This window comes from Corvus moneduloides, chromosome 20 (assembly GCF_009650955.1).
Source record: "Corvus moneduloides isolate bCorMon1 chromosome 20, bCorMon1.pri, whole genome shotgun sequence".
Lineage (NCBI taxonomy): Eukaryota > Metazoa > Chordata > Aves > Passeriformes > Corvidae > Corvus > Corvus moneduloides.
Genome location: NC_045495.1, coordinates 11,163,379 through 11,177,675, shown reverse-complemented (window position 1 = coordinate 11,177,675; position 14,297 = coordinate 11,163,379). Strand labels below are relative to the sequence as shown.

Genomic DNA, 14,297 nt, shown 5'->3' with positions numbered 1-14,297 from the left:
TACCTGGGTTAAGAGGAGACAAGGCGATGCAGCACTGCTGAAACTTAAGCGGGCCCTGGCTCTTCCTCCTTCCCTGACTTGCCGCAACTCCTCGGTCATTGCCGAAGGCTACCCAGACGGTACCTTCACATGGAAAAGGTACGGGCTTCATCGCAGAGTCCCGTGATACTTGCAGAGGGCTCACGAGCATGGTGAGCCGGGTCCATCGGCTGGTTGGGGAGGGGGTTTGGTGTAATACAAGGGGACCGCCTAAAACACACAAATGACAATGTGATGTTATGAGCTGCACCAGAACTTGGCACCCAAGCAATAACAGCTTTTTCTTTCCACTGGTCACCGCTTACCTCACTCACTTCACCTTGACTGCTGCTGATATCCAGCTTTACCTCCTAAAAGCAAAGACAAAGAATAATGCTGTGACAGAGCCACCATTTACACTTGCCCGGAAAAGACAAATGGTGACTGACCTTCCTGCAGGAACCCCCTCACCCGGTATGGGGTGCTCTGCCACAGATTTAATCTGTCTGCATCTGAAAGAAAGTAATGACAAAAGTCAAAGTGCTGCATGAGAACAGCTCCAGCCATCCTGTGTCAATCTAGGAATACCATCTAGAGGCTAAACTACACCCTACACTAGAAATTTCAAGTCCCCAGGCCCTGTCCTATCATACCCATAAGCCAGAGTGTGCAGCAGGGCAGAGCAGCTCCAAGCCAAACCCATGCAGGCACCCATGACACGGGAGATCACAAATGAGGGGACCCAACAAAAAGAGAGAAAGCTCTGGGCTAGATAATCACAGGGACCGAGAGAATGAGGAATGAGATGACCTAGGCAAGAGTGACGGTGAGCCAATGAGACTCCAAGAACCCTGGCAGACGAAGATGCTAACAGAAGGACTTACTCCAAGAACCGCAAAGATGGACGCCCAAGAATTGCATGGGCAGAATCCTCTAGCTATCTTCACATTCTTACAAGTCCTTATCACCTATAATGGATCGTTGCAGTGCACAGCTGTCAATGCAGCTCAGAACAAGACCTGAAAAGACATCCGACTCAACGTCGCTAAAGAGAGATGCAATTCTGATGCGCCTCCAGGCTGACAAGTCAAAGGATCGATGGTATCAGCACCACACTGAGGAACACCAAGAGGAGAGATGCTAAGTATAATGCTCAGCATTTGTGATAAGCATCTCCAAGGGCTAAGGCAAACGACCTGCGACACAAGATGCCCAAAAGACAGAGAACGGACAATAGACAAGTGACATGCATCAGGACTGCTCAGCCCTGCGCACCTCGGCCTTGTGATCAAAAGCAAGACTTTCCCTTTCTGGGGCCTAAGGGGCCCCTTCTTGGGTATCCCCACCTCCAAATCTGACTCAAAAATCATAACTCCACACCCAGCTTTCACCCCCTCTGTGGGTCACAGCCCTCAACTTATCTCTTGGATGTCTGGGGATGTGAATCTGCCTCGGGTGCAAAAGAAGGCCGCCTCACCGTGCGGGAAGCTCCTGCCATCGCTGAGCTGTTCTCTCTTAGTCGGCTACAATAAAGAAAACCAAACAAACATCAGTGCATAAACTTTTTGGCACCTTGACCAAAACCCAACAAATCTGCCACTCACCATCTCCTAAGAAGGCCAGGGTCCTCAGGCCAAACACTTTGGCCGTGCTCCGAGGCTGACACTGTTGTTGCAGGGTATACCTGGATTAAGAGGAGACAAGGGGATGTGGCATTGCTGAAACTTGAGTGGACCCTCACTCCTCCTCCCTCCCCAACTTGCCGCAGCTCCTCGGCCGTTGCCGAAGGCTGCCCAGACAGGATCTTCAAATGGAAAAGGTGAAGGCTTCATCACATAGTCCCATAATACTTTCAGAGGGCTCACAAGGGTGGTGAGCTGGGCCCGTCAGCGAGGGGGTGCGGAGAATAAAAGCAGACCACCTAAAACACACAAATGACAATGGATGCTTAGAACTGTACCAGAACTTGGCACCCAAGCAATAACAACTTTTTCTTTCCAACGGTCACCGCTTACCTTGCTCACCTCACCTTAACTGCCAAGATCCAGCTTTACCTCCTAAAACCAAAGAACAATACTACAACATAACCATCATTTACGCTTGCCCTGCAAACACAAATGGTGACTGACCTTCCTGCAGGGACCCCCCTCACCCGGTATGGTGCACTCTGCCATGGATTTAATCCGTCTGCATCTGAAAGAAAGTGATGACAAAAGTCAAAGTGCTGCATGAGAACAGCTCCAGCCATCCTGTGTCCATCTTGATATACCATCTAGAGGCCAAACTAGACCCTACACTACAAATTTCAAGTCCGCAGGCCTTGTTCTATTACACCTGTATGCCAGACTGTGCAGCAGGGCAGAGCACCTCTGGGCCAAACCCATGCAGGCACCTGTGACACGGAAGATGACAAACAAGGGGATGCAACAAGGAGAGAAAACTCTCAGCAAGAGGAATGACCTCAAGCACATCAAAGGGCTAAGGAAAAAGACCTGCGACACAAGAGACCCAAAAGACACGGAACGCACGATAGACAAGTGACACAACATGCAACAGGACTGCTCTGCCCTGCACACCGCAGCATTGTGATCAAAAGCGAGACTTTGCCTTTATGTGGGCTAAGGGGCCCCTTCTTGGGTACCCGCACCTCCAAAGCGGACTCAAAAATCCCTCCCAGCAAGTCCTGACCCGACAGCCTGCTTTCATCCCCTCTCTGGATCACAGCCCTCAACTTCTCTCAGATGTCTGGGGATGTGAATCTGCCTGGGGCGCAGAAGACGACCAGCTTGCCATCTGGGAAGCTCCTGCCGTCGCCAGGCTGTTGTCTCTTAGTCGGCTACAATAAAGAAAACCAAACAAACTTCAGCACATGAACTAAGTGGTACCTCGGCCAAAACCCAAGAATTCTGCAGCTCACCGTCACCTAAGGCCAGGGTCCTCAGGCTGCACGCTTTGGCCGCGCTCCGAGGCCAATGCTGTCGTCGCAGGGTATACCTGGGTTAAGAGGAGACAAGGTGATGCAGCATTGCCAAAACTCGAGCGGACCCTTGCTCCTCTCTCCCTCCCCAACTCACCGCAAATACTAGGCCGTTGCCCACGGCAACCCAGACAGTACCTTCCCATGGACAAGGTAAAGGCTTCGTCACAGAGTCCTGTAACACTTCCAGAGGGCTCACGAGGGTGGTGAGCCAGGTCCGTCGGCCAGCTGGCAAGGGGGTTAGGCGTAATACAAGCGGACCACCTAAAACACACAAATGACAATGGATGCTTAGAGATGTACCAGAATTTGACATCCAAGCAATAACAACTTTTTCTTTCCACCAGTCACAGCTCACCTCAAGCACTTCACCTTGACTGCCGCTATCCGGCTTTACCTCCTAAAAACAAAGACAGAGAATAATGCTGTAACGTAGCCACCATTTACGCTCACCCTGCAAAGACAAATGGCAACTGACCTTCCTGTGGGAACCCCCTCACCTGGTGTGGGGCGGTCTGCCACAGATTTAATCTGTCTGCATCTGACAGAAAGTGATGACAAAAGTCAAAGTGCTGCATGAGAACTTAACAGCTCCAGCCATCCTGTGTCAATCTAGGAATATCACCTAGAGCCCAAACTACACCCTACATTACCAATTTCAAGTCCCCAGGCCTTGTTCTATTATACCTATATGCCAGACTATGCAGCAGGGCAGAGCAGCTCCAAGCCAAACCCATGCAGGCACCCGTGACAAAGCAGATGACAAATGAGGGGATGCAACAACAAGAGAAAACTCTCAATGAAAAACATGACTGCAAGCACATCCAAGAGCTAAGGCAAAAGACATAAGACACGAGATGCCCAAAAGACACAGAACATACAATAGACAATTGACACGACATGCACTGGGACTGCTCTGCCGTGCGTACCTCGGCATTGTGATCAAATGTGAGACTTTCCCTTTATGTAGCCTGAGGGGCCGCTTCTTGGGTATCCCCATCTCCAAAGCTGACTCAAAAATCCCTCCCAGCGAGCCCTGACTCGATACCCCGCTTCCATCCCCTTGACTCATCTCTCACACATCCTGGGATGTGAATCCGTCTGGGGCACAAAAGAAGGCTACCTTACTGTCCGGGAAGCTCTGGCCGTCGTCGGGCTATTGTCTCTTAGTCAGCTACAATAAAGAAAACCAAACCTCACTACAGGAACTTATTGGCACATCGGCCAAACCCCAACAATTCCGCCACTCACCGTTTCCTAAGAAGGCTGTGGTCCTTTGGCCGCACGCTTCGGCCATACTCAGAGGCTGAGACCATCATTGCAGGGTATACCTGGGTTAAGAGGTAAAGCGGCATTGCCAAAACTTGAGCGGACCCTCGCTCCTCCTCCCTCCCTCCCCAACTCGCCGCAACTGCTCAGTTGTTGCTGAAGGCTACCCGGATGGTACCTTCGAATAGAAAAATGTAAAGACCTCACTGCAGAGTCCTGTGATCCTTCCAGAGGACTCACAAGGGCAGAGAGCTAGGTCTGTCGGCCGGTTGGCAAGGGGGCTCAGTGTAATAAAGTGGAGCCCCTAAAAAACACAAATGACAATAGATGCACCAGAAATTGATACCCGAGCAATAACAACTCATTCTGTCCACCAATCACCACTTACCTCGCTCACTTCACCTTGACTGCTGCTATCCGGCTTTACCTCCTAAGAATAAAGACAAAGAACAATGCGGTAACATAGCCACCATTTACACTTGCCCTGCAAACACAAATGGTGATTGACCTTCCTACAGGAACCCCATCACCCCGTATGGGGCGCTCTGCCACAGACTTAATCCATCTGTATCTGAAAGAAAGTGATGACAAAAGTCAAAGTGCTGCCTGATAACAGCTCCAGCCATCCTGTGTCAATTTAGGAATACCATCTAGAGGCCAAACTACACCCTACATTACAAATTTCAAGGCCCTGGGGCTTGTCCTATTACACCTATACACCAGACGGTGCAGCAGGGCAGAGCAGCTCCGGGCCAAATACATGCAGGCACCCATGATACAGGAGATGACAAAGGAGGGGATGCAATGGGGAGAGGAAACTCTCAGCAAGAAGAGTGACCACAAGGACTGAGAGAATGCGGAGTGAGATGACCTAGGTGAGACCGACGGTGAGCCAACGAGGCTCGAAGAAGATGCTAACAGAAGGACTTCTTCCGAGAACCGCAAAGATGGGTGCCTGAGAATCTTATGGTCAGAATCCTCTACTGCTCTTTGCATTCTGACAAATCCTGATCGGCTATAATGGATCATTGTGGTGCACAGCTGTGAATACAGCTCAGAACAAGACCATAAAAGACCTCTGACTGAATGCTTCTAAAGAGATGTGATTCTGATGCACATCTGAGCTTGTCAGTAAAAGGTCTGATGGTATCAGCACCCAGCTGGGGAACGCAAAGATGCTAAGGATGATGCCCGGCATTTCTGGTAAGCCGGCCCCTCAAAGGGCTAAGGAAAAAGACACAAGATGCCTAAAAGACACAGAACGTACAATAGGCAAGTGAGACAACATGCACCAGGACTGCTCTGCCCGCCTCAGCATTGTGATCAAAAGTGAGACTTTCCCTTTAGGTGGGCTAAGGGGCCCTTGCTTGGACATCCCCACCTCCAAAGCTGACTCAAAAATCCCTTCCAGTGAGTTCTGACCTGGCAACCTGCTTTCATCCCCTCTGTGGGTCGTAACCCTCGACTTATCTCTCAGATGCTCGGGATGTGAATCTGCCTTGGGTGTAAAAGAAGGCTGCCTCGCTGTCTGGGAAGTTCCTGCTGTCTCTTAGTTGGATACAATAAAGAAAACCAAACATCAGTACAGGAACTTAGTGGCACGTCTGCCAAACCCCAGCAAGTCCGCTACTCACCGTCTCCTAAGAAGGCCGGGGTCTTCGGGCTGCACGCTTCGGCCACGCTCAGAGGCCGACGCAGTCATCACAGGGTATGCCTGGGTTCAGAGGAGACAAGGTGATGCAGCACTGCTGAAACTTGAGTGGACTCTCGCTCTTCCTCCCTCCCTCCCCAACTCAACGCAACTACTCGGCCATTGCCAAATGTTACCTAGACAGCACCCTCGAAAGGAAAAGGTAAAGGCTTCATCACAGAGTCCCATAATACTTCCAGAGGGCTCATGAGGGCAGTGAGTCAGGTCTGTCAGCCAGTCGGCGGGGAGGTTCAGCATAATACAAGTGGACTGTCTAAAACGCACAAATGACAATGGATGCTTAGAACACCAGAACTTGGCATCCAATCAGTAACAACTGGTGCAGTCCACCGGTCACTGCTTACCTCGTTCACTTGACCTTGACAGCTGCTATCCAGCTTTACCTCCTAAAAATAAAGACAAGGAGCAATGCTGTAACGTAGCCACCATTTACACTTGCCCTGCAAACACAAATGGTGACTGATCTTCCTGCGGGAACCCCCTCACCCAGTATGGGGTGCTCTGCCACAGATTTAATCCATCTGCATCTGAAAGAAAGTAATGACAAAAGTCAAAGTGCTGCATGAGAACAGCTCTAGCCATCTTGTGTCAATCTAAGAATATACCATCTAGAGACCAAACTACGCCCTACATTACCAATTTCAAGCCCCCGGGCCTTGTTCTATTATACCTATATGCCAGAGTGTGCAGCAGGGCAGAGCAGCTCCGAGCCAAACCCATGCAGGCACCCATGATACAGCAGACGACAAATGAGGGGATGCAACAACAAGAGAAAACTCTCAACGAAAAACATGACTGCAAGCACATCAAAGGGCTAAGGCAAAAGACCTGCAACACGAGATGCCCAAAAGACACGGAACACACGATAGACAAGTGACACAACATGCACCGGAACTGCTCTGCCCTGCGCACCTCGGCATTGTGATCAAATGTGACACTTTCCCTTTATGTGGCCTATGGGGCCCCTTCCTGGACATACCCGCCTCCAAAGCTGACTCAAAAATCCCTCCCGGTGAGCCCCGACAGCTTGCTTTCATTCCCTCTGTGGATCATAGCCCTCAACTTATCTTTCAGACATCTGGGGACGCAAATCCTCCTCGGGCGCAACAGAAGGCCAGCTCACTGTCCAGGAGGCTCCTCCTGTCACCAGGCTGTTGTCTCTTAGTCAGCTACCACAATGAAAACCAAACATCACTACAGGAACTTAGTGGCACGTTGGCCAAAACCTGACAATTCCACTACTCACCGTCTCCTAAGAAGGCCGGGGTCCTCGGGCTGCACGCTTCAGCCACGCTCCAAGGCTGACGAGGTCATCGCGGGGTATACCTGGGTTAAAAGGAGATGAGGTGATGTGGCATTGCTGAAACTTGAGCAGACCCTGGTTCCTCCTCCCTCCCCAACTCACCACAACTCCTCAGCCATTGCCGAAGGCTACCCAGACAGCACCTTCGAATGAAAAAGGTAAAGGCTTCATCGCAGAGTCCCATAATACTTCCAGAGGGCTCACGAGGGTGGCGAACCGGATCTGTTGGAGAGGGGGCTCAGCATAATAAAGAGAACCCCCTAAAACACACAAATGACAATGGATGCCTAGAGCTTTACCAGAATTTGGCACTCAAGGAATCAGTCTACCGGTCACGGCTCACCTTGCTCCATCGACCGTGACTGCTGCTATCCGGCTTTACTTCCTAAAAATAAGGACACGGAACAATGCTGTAACATAGCCACCATTTACACCTCCCCTGAAAAGCCAAACGATGACCAACCTTCCCGGGCGAGAAGGGGCAAAACAAAAAGGAAAGGCACATACCCACATAGGGTCCAAAAGTGTCGCATTAGCGTGGTAGTTTTCATCTGAGACCACTTGACCGTGACCTCTTTCTGCAAGGGTCTCTATCATATTGGAATAGTGATTTGAATGCTGCGGACCACCTGTAAAACACAAAAAAACAAAGGATGCTTACAGTTTTATCACTAATACAACATCTCTGGTAGCATCTAGTTCTGTGCAGGAATCAATAGTTATCTCGGTCTCCGGTACTCGGCTAGCTCACGGTCTCCCAGGTGCCGAGCGCTTCGTGTCTTCAAAATGAAACGAAGAGCCGAACTATGAGGTAAACATGGAGCCGAAAGTCAGGCCATTGCTGGAGCTCAGGTGCCGACCCACCTCCTCACCGTGCTCTCCTGGCCTCCTCCATTCCTATTGGGTTTACATCCTATCCCTCTGCCTCTGCGAAAAAAATTATTTGTCAAAGTCACTCAGACACAGGGAAAGCTTAACCTTTCCCAAGTTCTCATTTGTCAAAGCAAACCACCTAGGATCCAACAACAGCGTGCTATAAGATGAATAGCTAGAAAACTGCGAGACGCCGCCATACCGCTCTCGCCAAACCGGCACAGTTGCTCCGTCCAAAGTGTGACTCGGGTGGCTAAGCAAAGCTAAAGCTTACCTGTAAAGTCTTCTTTCTATTCCTCCTACTCCCCCGCTCTATTCCACAGGGCGGAGCAGTTCCAGGCTAAACACAAACAACACATTATGCCACAAACAGCATGACACAAGAATGATTAAAAAAACTCTCGGGGAGAAGAATGACAGCAAGGACCGAGACAATGCCAAAAGAGACAACCGATGGCATGGCAACGTGGATGCAGGAGGCTCTAAGGAGCAGAGGACAAGATTGTAACAGAGTGACCTGTTATAAGAACGTCAGTCATGATGATCAAGATGACTGCAAGACAATGTGACGTTCAGAATGCTCCCCATATCCTTACAAGCCCCAGGACACTACAACTCACGGCTGGAAAGGATGGATGGCAATAGAGCTGGGAACAAGGCCTCAAAAGACATCCGACTCAACGTTTCTGAGATGCGATTCCAAGACATGGCCAAGCCCGCCAGTAAGAGAACAAACTATATTGGCATTGTGCCAAAAAGCATGAACTTTTGAGAATCTAGAGATGATGGCCGACACTCACAATAAGGCCCTCCAGGGGAAAAGTCAGAGATATCTGATCCAAGGGATCCCAAAGGCACGCTAGACAACACAAGACACTAGACAACACAAGACAAACTGGAACTGCTCTGCACACCCTACGGTTGTGATCAGAAGCAGAGCCACTCCCTTTACCTGTCCTAAGGAGGCCCCTTAGAGGACATCCCTTTCCCCTCTGCTAATTTTTAAATCTCTCCCGGGAATCTCCAACCTGCTACCCTGCTATTGGCCCAGCTCCAGGCCATGGCCCCTGACTCATCTTTTGGATGACTGGCAACATGAATCCACACTGAACATGGAATGAGTCTGCCTCAGCCAGCCCTGTAACTGCTGGTTAGCCTCTTAGTCAGCTACAATAAAGAAAACCAAAATCAAAGAATGGGTTTAGTGGCACATGGGCCAAATCCCAACAAGTTGGCCACTCGCCCTCTCCTAAGTGCACCTAGGTCCTTGAGTCTGCAGCTTCATCCCTAGTCTAAGGCTGTGGCTGTTATTGTGAAGGGTACCTGGGTTAGCAAGAGACAAAGTTACATAGCATTTCTGTGAGTGCAGTGGATGCATTTGCATGCCATAAGACATGTAAATGCAGCTGCTGTGGTTGTGGAAAAACCTTAAGGGGCTCCTGAATGACTGCCATTTCCCACTGTGCTGCTTTCAAAAACCACCTCCACAGTAACTCCTAACCTGGTACCCTGCTCCCCCTCCCTCTCCCAGGGAGGATCCTCAAATTACCTATCAGAAGCCTCGATATCAGACATCATCTTTGACACTGGGCAGGTCCCTTTTGTGAGATAATGAATCTGCTGAAAAAATTTGAAGTGCCATACTTGACACAAGCCAGAATTGCAGTAAGGTGCACTGCTCCTAAAAAAAAAAAAAAAAAAAAAAAAGAAGAAAACCCCAAAAAATCCAAAAAAAAAAAAAAAAAAACAAACAGAAATTATAAAACCACCTTACCACCCCTAAACACACAAGCCAAAACTGTGAACTTAAATACTCCTTGTATTCAATGCTATCTTCTTTGTGGTGTCTTCAAAGCCTCTGTTGCTTTAGAGGCCAAAAGTAGCTACTGAATACAAGCTGAGATAAACAGAAAGAGCCCCATCATTGAAATAAGAGAAGACCTCTTGCCCTCTTCAATCCCAGAGAGAGAATGAAGCCCCTTACAAAAGGCTGGGGTTAATATACCCCTGGCCGGGCCCGCCTCTCGTTCCCATGATGCCTGGGGAAAAGGGAAGAGGCAAATACTGCAAGGTATAAAAGCCCTCAGAGGAGGTGGCACTGTTTGGCTCCTCTGACTTAAATTTGAGGTGAGTAAAGGGCTTGATAGAGAAGAAAAATCTTCAGGGAATGACACTTTCTTTTTTGCTATAACTACATCAAGTAAAAGGACAGGAAACTGGTAAGAAATAAAACTTTGTGTTTCAGTAGTATAGCTAGATAAGTTAGATAATTTGTTGTTAACTTGCATAATTATTCCTTAGTGATTACTAAGTAGTACTCTATATATGGCTAAGTAGGGTGGAGAAGAATAGTAATGATATGAGTGGTGTAACTCTCACTGGGAGCTCTAATTAGGGCTGTATACATTATAAATAAAAATAAGAAAAAATTAATAGACTCTTGGGTGGTATTAGAGTTCTGTATGTGCTGGGCTTGCTCCTGTACAAGGTATTTGGTACCAGGGCCCAGGTAAAAGCACCCTGAAATGCAGATTTAAACCCTTAAAATGCTGAAAAGAGGAGAGATTCCTTCAACTGAACCCCTTAAAAGGAGGTAACAGTAGGTGTTTGCCTCCCTTTGAACCAATACAATAGCAAATAAATGGCTTCTCCTCTTTAATTTAATCCCCTAAAATATTGGGAAAAGAGGGATTTTTCTCACTTTAAATTTCTCAAATGATGGGAAAAGGGGGATTTTCTCCTCAATTAAACCCTTAAAAAGGAAGGACAACTGAGCTTCCCCCTCAATTTAAACCTTAGGATGATGAAGATGGGAGAGTTAGCCATAATTTAAACCCATAAAATAGTATTTTCAAAGTTTTCCCTTCTATTTAAACTGTAAAACAATGGAAAATGGGGATTCCCTGTCAGTCATTCCCTAAAAGCATAGAAAAGGCAGGGTTTCCTTTAACTGATAGCATTGAAATTGTAAGGCAAGGGCATTCTGCATCAATTTGAACACAGACAATTATGGAAAAGGAATTCTTCCCCCTGAATTTAAGCCCCTTTTCTCCTAATAACCCCTCTCTTGTCTGGCGGCACTGTGAAGGGACTGACAGAATGAAAGGAGAAAGGTGAAAGTTTCCCCCTGGCACTCCACATGCTGCCCCACCAGCTCAGGTGCTGCCCCTTGGCACGAGGGCTTTTCCCTCGGCATTTTCTTGAAGCAATGCTCCGTGCCCAGATGCATCTGGCTGCTCCCCAGCCCCTGCTGGATGCTCCAACTATCGTTCCTGGAGGGACGCTTGGGATATCCCCATTGGCCTCTCTGGACTAGCAGCTCCCTGCACAGGTGTCCCCGGGTAACCCTCTGAAAGCAGCTGGCCACATCTGGAGCTGCTGCACCTTGGAGCGGGGCGTGAGGTGGAGAACGGTCCTGTTTGTTGTTCGTTCCCTTACACAGCCCATATTCTGCCCCTGAAACAGAAGTGGTGGAACTGTGGGGACGATGGAGCGGGAGCTGCGGGCGGTACCCGCAGGGGCGGGGTCCCGGGACAGGTGCAGCACCGGGGGCTGCGGTTCCGCCCCTGCCCTCCCCCGTGTCCGCCAGAGCGCGCCCCGAGGCGCAGAACATGGGGGTCGCTCTCCTTTGGCTGTCCTGTTCCTGCCGTGCCAGGGGCAGCTGCGCCAGGAATGAGCTGTCCTGAGTGAGTGATGGGGAAAATCCTCTTGGCTCGGGCAGCTGTGGAGTCTGCGTCCGAAACTTCGCACTCTTCGCTAAGACCATGCTGAGCCACACGAGCGGTTCAGGGTACTGGGCTTGTTCAGGTGGGTAAGAGATTGAGCAGAGAACTCTTTAGGGTCTGCAACTTCCTCCCGAGGGGCAGCTCTGATCTCTGCTCTAAGTGACCAGTGATAGGACCCGATGGAACAGCTGGAGCTGTGCCAGGGGAGGTTTAGATTGAATATCAAGGAAAGGCTCTTCCCACAGACGGTGGTGGGGTACTGAACAGGCTCCCCGGGGAGCGGTCACGGCCCCAAGGCTGCCCGAGCTCCAGGAGCGTTTGGACAGCACTCTCGGGGTGCACAGGGTGGATTTGTTGGAGTGTTTGTGCAGGGCCAGGAGTTGGACTCGATGATCCTTGGGGGTACCTCCCATCTCGGGATATTCCACGGTTCTATTCCATGACTGTTGTCGGGAAGAGGCCGGCTTTAGCCGGGATTCTGTGCCCCCACGCGACCCGAGACTGTGAGTGTCGCAGTCCTTTGCCCAGCGCGCTGACTCAGTGGTGGCTCAGTCTGCACGGCTGTTCCTGAGCCTGTCCCTTGGGTTTTGCTCCTCGTAATCATCCCGCACCGGGGCTTGGGGATCGCCGTGTTCAACGCACGGCTCTGTTTGTTTGAACCACAGCTCCGTCCCACCGCGGCCCCAGTGCCCGCCCCCGTCCCCTCCCTTCCGGGGCGGGCGGCGCAGTGCGGAAGGACGCGGGGCCGGAGGAAGCGGCTCCCGCCGGCTCCGCGGCCCCGGGCGAGGCGGGCGGACGGTGAGCGGGGCGGTACCGCGGCACCGGGACGGGAGTTTGGGGGGGGGGGGGAATGGCTCGTACGGGCTCGGGTGCCAGGCGCGATGGAGCGGGCGCTGCCAGGCGTGTCCCGCTGCGCTGTGTGGGCAGTGCCGGCCCGGCGGTGGGAGCCCCGCGGCTTGGCCGTGCCCTGAGCCCGCCCGGGCGCGGAGCGGTCGGGGAGAGGCCGGAGCGGGAAGTGCGTGTCCGCTCTGGAGGTCAGGGAGGGCAGAAAGCCCCGCTTCAGGCGCTCCGGAGTAATCCTCCTTCGCTGAGTTTTCCCGAGCCTTAGCACGGAAAACTTGGCTGCTCTCGCATTTGTTTATGGTTTGTTACAATGTGCGCGTTTTGTGGGTTTTTATTAAGATCTCGCTTGTGTGTGGCTGGCGGGCAGCGTCACCAGTACGACACCGCGATGTTTCAGCCGCCGCAGGGCAGGGTTTAAATCCAAACCAAACCCTGCTTTGGTTTAAAAAAGGGGAAAAAAAAAAAAAAGCCGAAAATATGTTGACATTTTTGTACGATCCTTTAAAATATATTGACGGCTTCAGTGTTTAAAATATAGTCCTTTTGTACAAGGTCAGAATCAGTAAAATATATCTACAAATTGAAGGCTGCCCCTCTGCTTTTGGCAGTAGTTTGCCATTAAGCTGGTTGCTACTCTTCCATATTGCTGGTAGTGGAAAAACCTTCTTTTCTTCCCCCCCCCGAAGAAATCTGATTTATTGAGTACTGGGAAAGAAATTGCTTTAAACTAAAAGAGAGTAGGATTAGATTAGGTATGTTCCCCGAGAAGGTGGTGAGGCCCTGGCATAGGCTGCCCAGAGAAGCTGTGGCTGCCCCATCCCTGGAAGTATCCAAACCCAGGTTGAATGGGGCTTGGAGCAACCTGGGACAGTGGAAGGTGTCTCTGCCCGTAGCAGGGGGTGGAATGAGATGACTTTTAAGGTGTCCCTTCCAACCCACCCATTCGATGAACTGCAGCAAAGGGTTGATTCAAAGAGATAAAGTTTAAATAACAGATATGGTGATGTTTTGGACATTTATGAGGAAATTGGGGAATTTCCCTTGTTTGTAGGGCCTTAAGGATGAGTCAGACAAGCACCTGCCAGGAATGACCTGGAAAGAATCACTTCTGCTTTGGAAGAAAATGTAAATCTGTAGTTCAATGTAAATCTGTGGGGATCAATAGACCACACAGATTTATTAGTAGATATATCTGTAGATCACCATGCATCTGCATCAATAGATCTGTAGGTCACTAAATGTGAATCAGTATATCTGTAACTCATTATAAATCTGTCTGGATCAATAGATCTGTACCTCACTGTGAATCCGCTTGGATCAATTGATGTGTAGCTCACTATAGATCTGTCGGGATCAATAGATCTGTGGCCCAGCTGTGCAAGCTACTCTGGTTTCACAAAGACACATCTCCAGTGTCTCCTGGTGGCACTTGCACCTTCTATTTCTCCCCTTTCACTCCTAATGCGCTGAACCAACAAAGCAAGACCCACCCACAGAGCTGCACATTCCAAACATGAGCTCCGGAGTCAGACCAGTGGATCCGAGTCCATGGCAGGGGCTGGAATGAGATGGTCTTTA

The 14,297-nt window shown here is 50.1% G+C and overlaps 1 long non-coding RNA gene across 1 annotated transcript; it reads right to left on the bottom strand.

Annotated features, from left to right (window-relative positions):
* Window positions 1-5,445: 5,445 nt before the first annotated feature.
* Window positions 5,446-7,760, bottom strand: LOC116453848. Its single transcript, XR_004243950.1, has 6 exons — window positions 7,622-7,760; window positions 7,381-7,500; window positions 7,222-7,301; window positions 6,320-7,144; window positions 5,899-6,228; window positions 5,446-5,812 (listed from the first exon to the last, which is right to left on the bottom strand). It is a non-coding gene; the product is annotated as an uncharacterized LOC116453848 (long non-coding RNA).
* Between the last annotated feature and the right edge of the window lie 6,537 nt (window positions 7,761-14,297).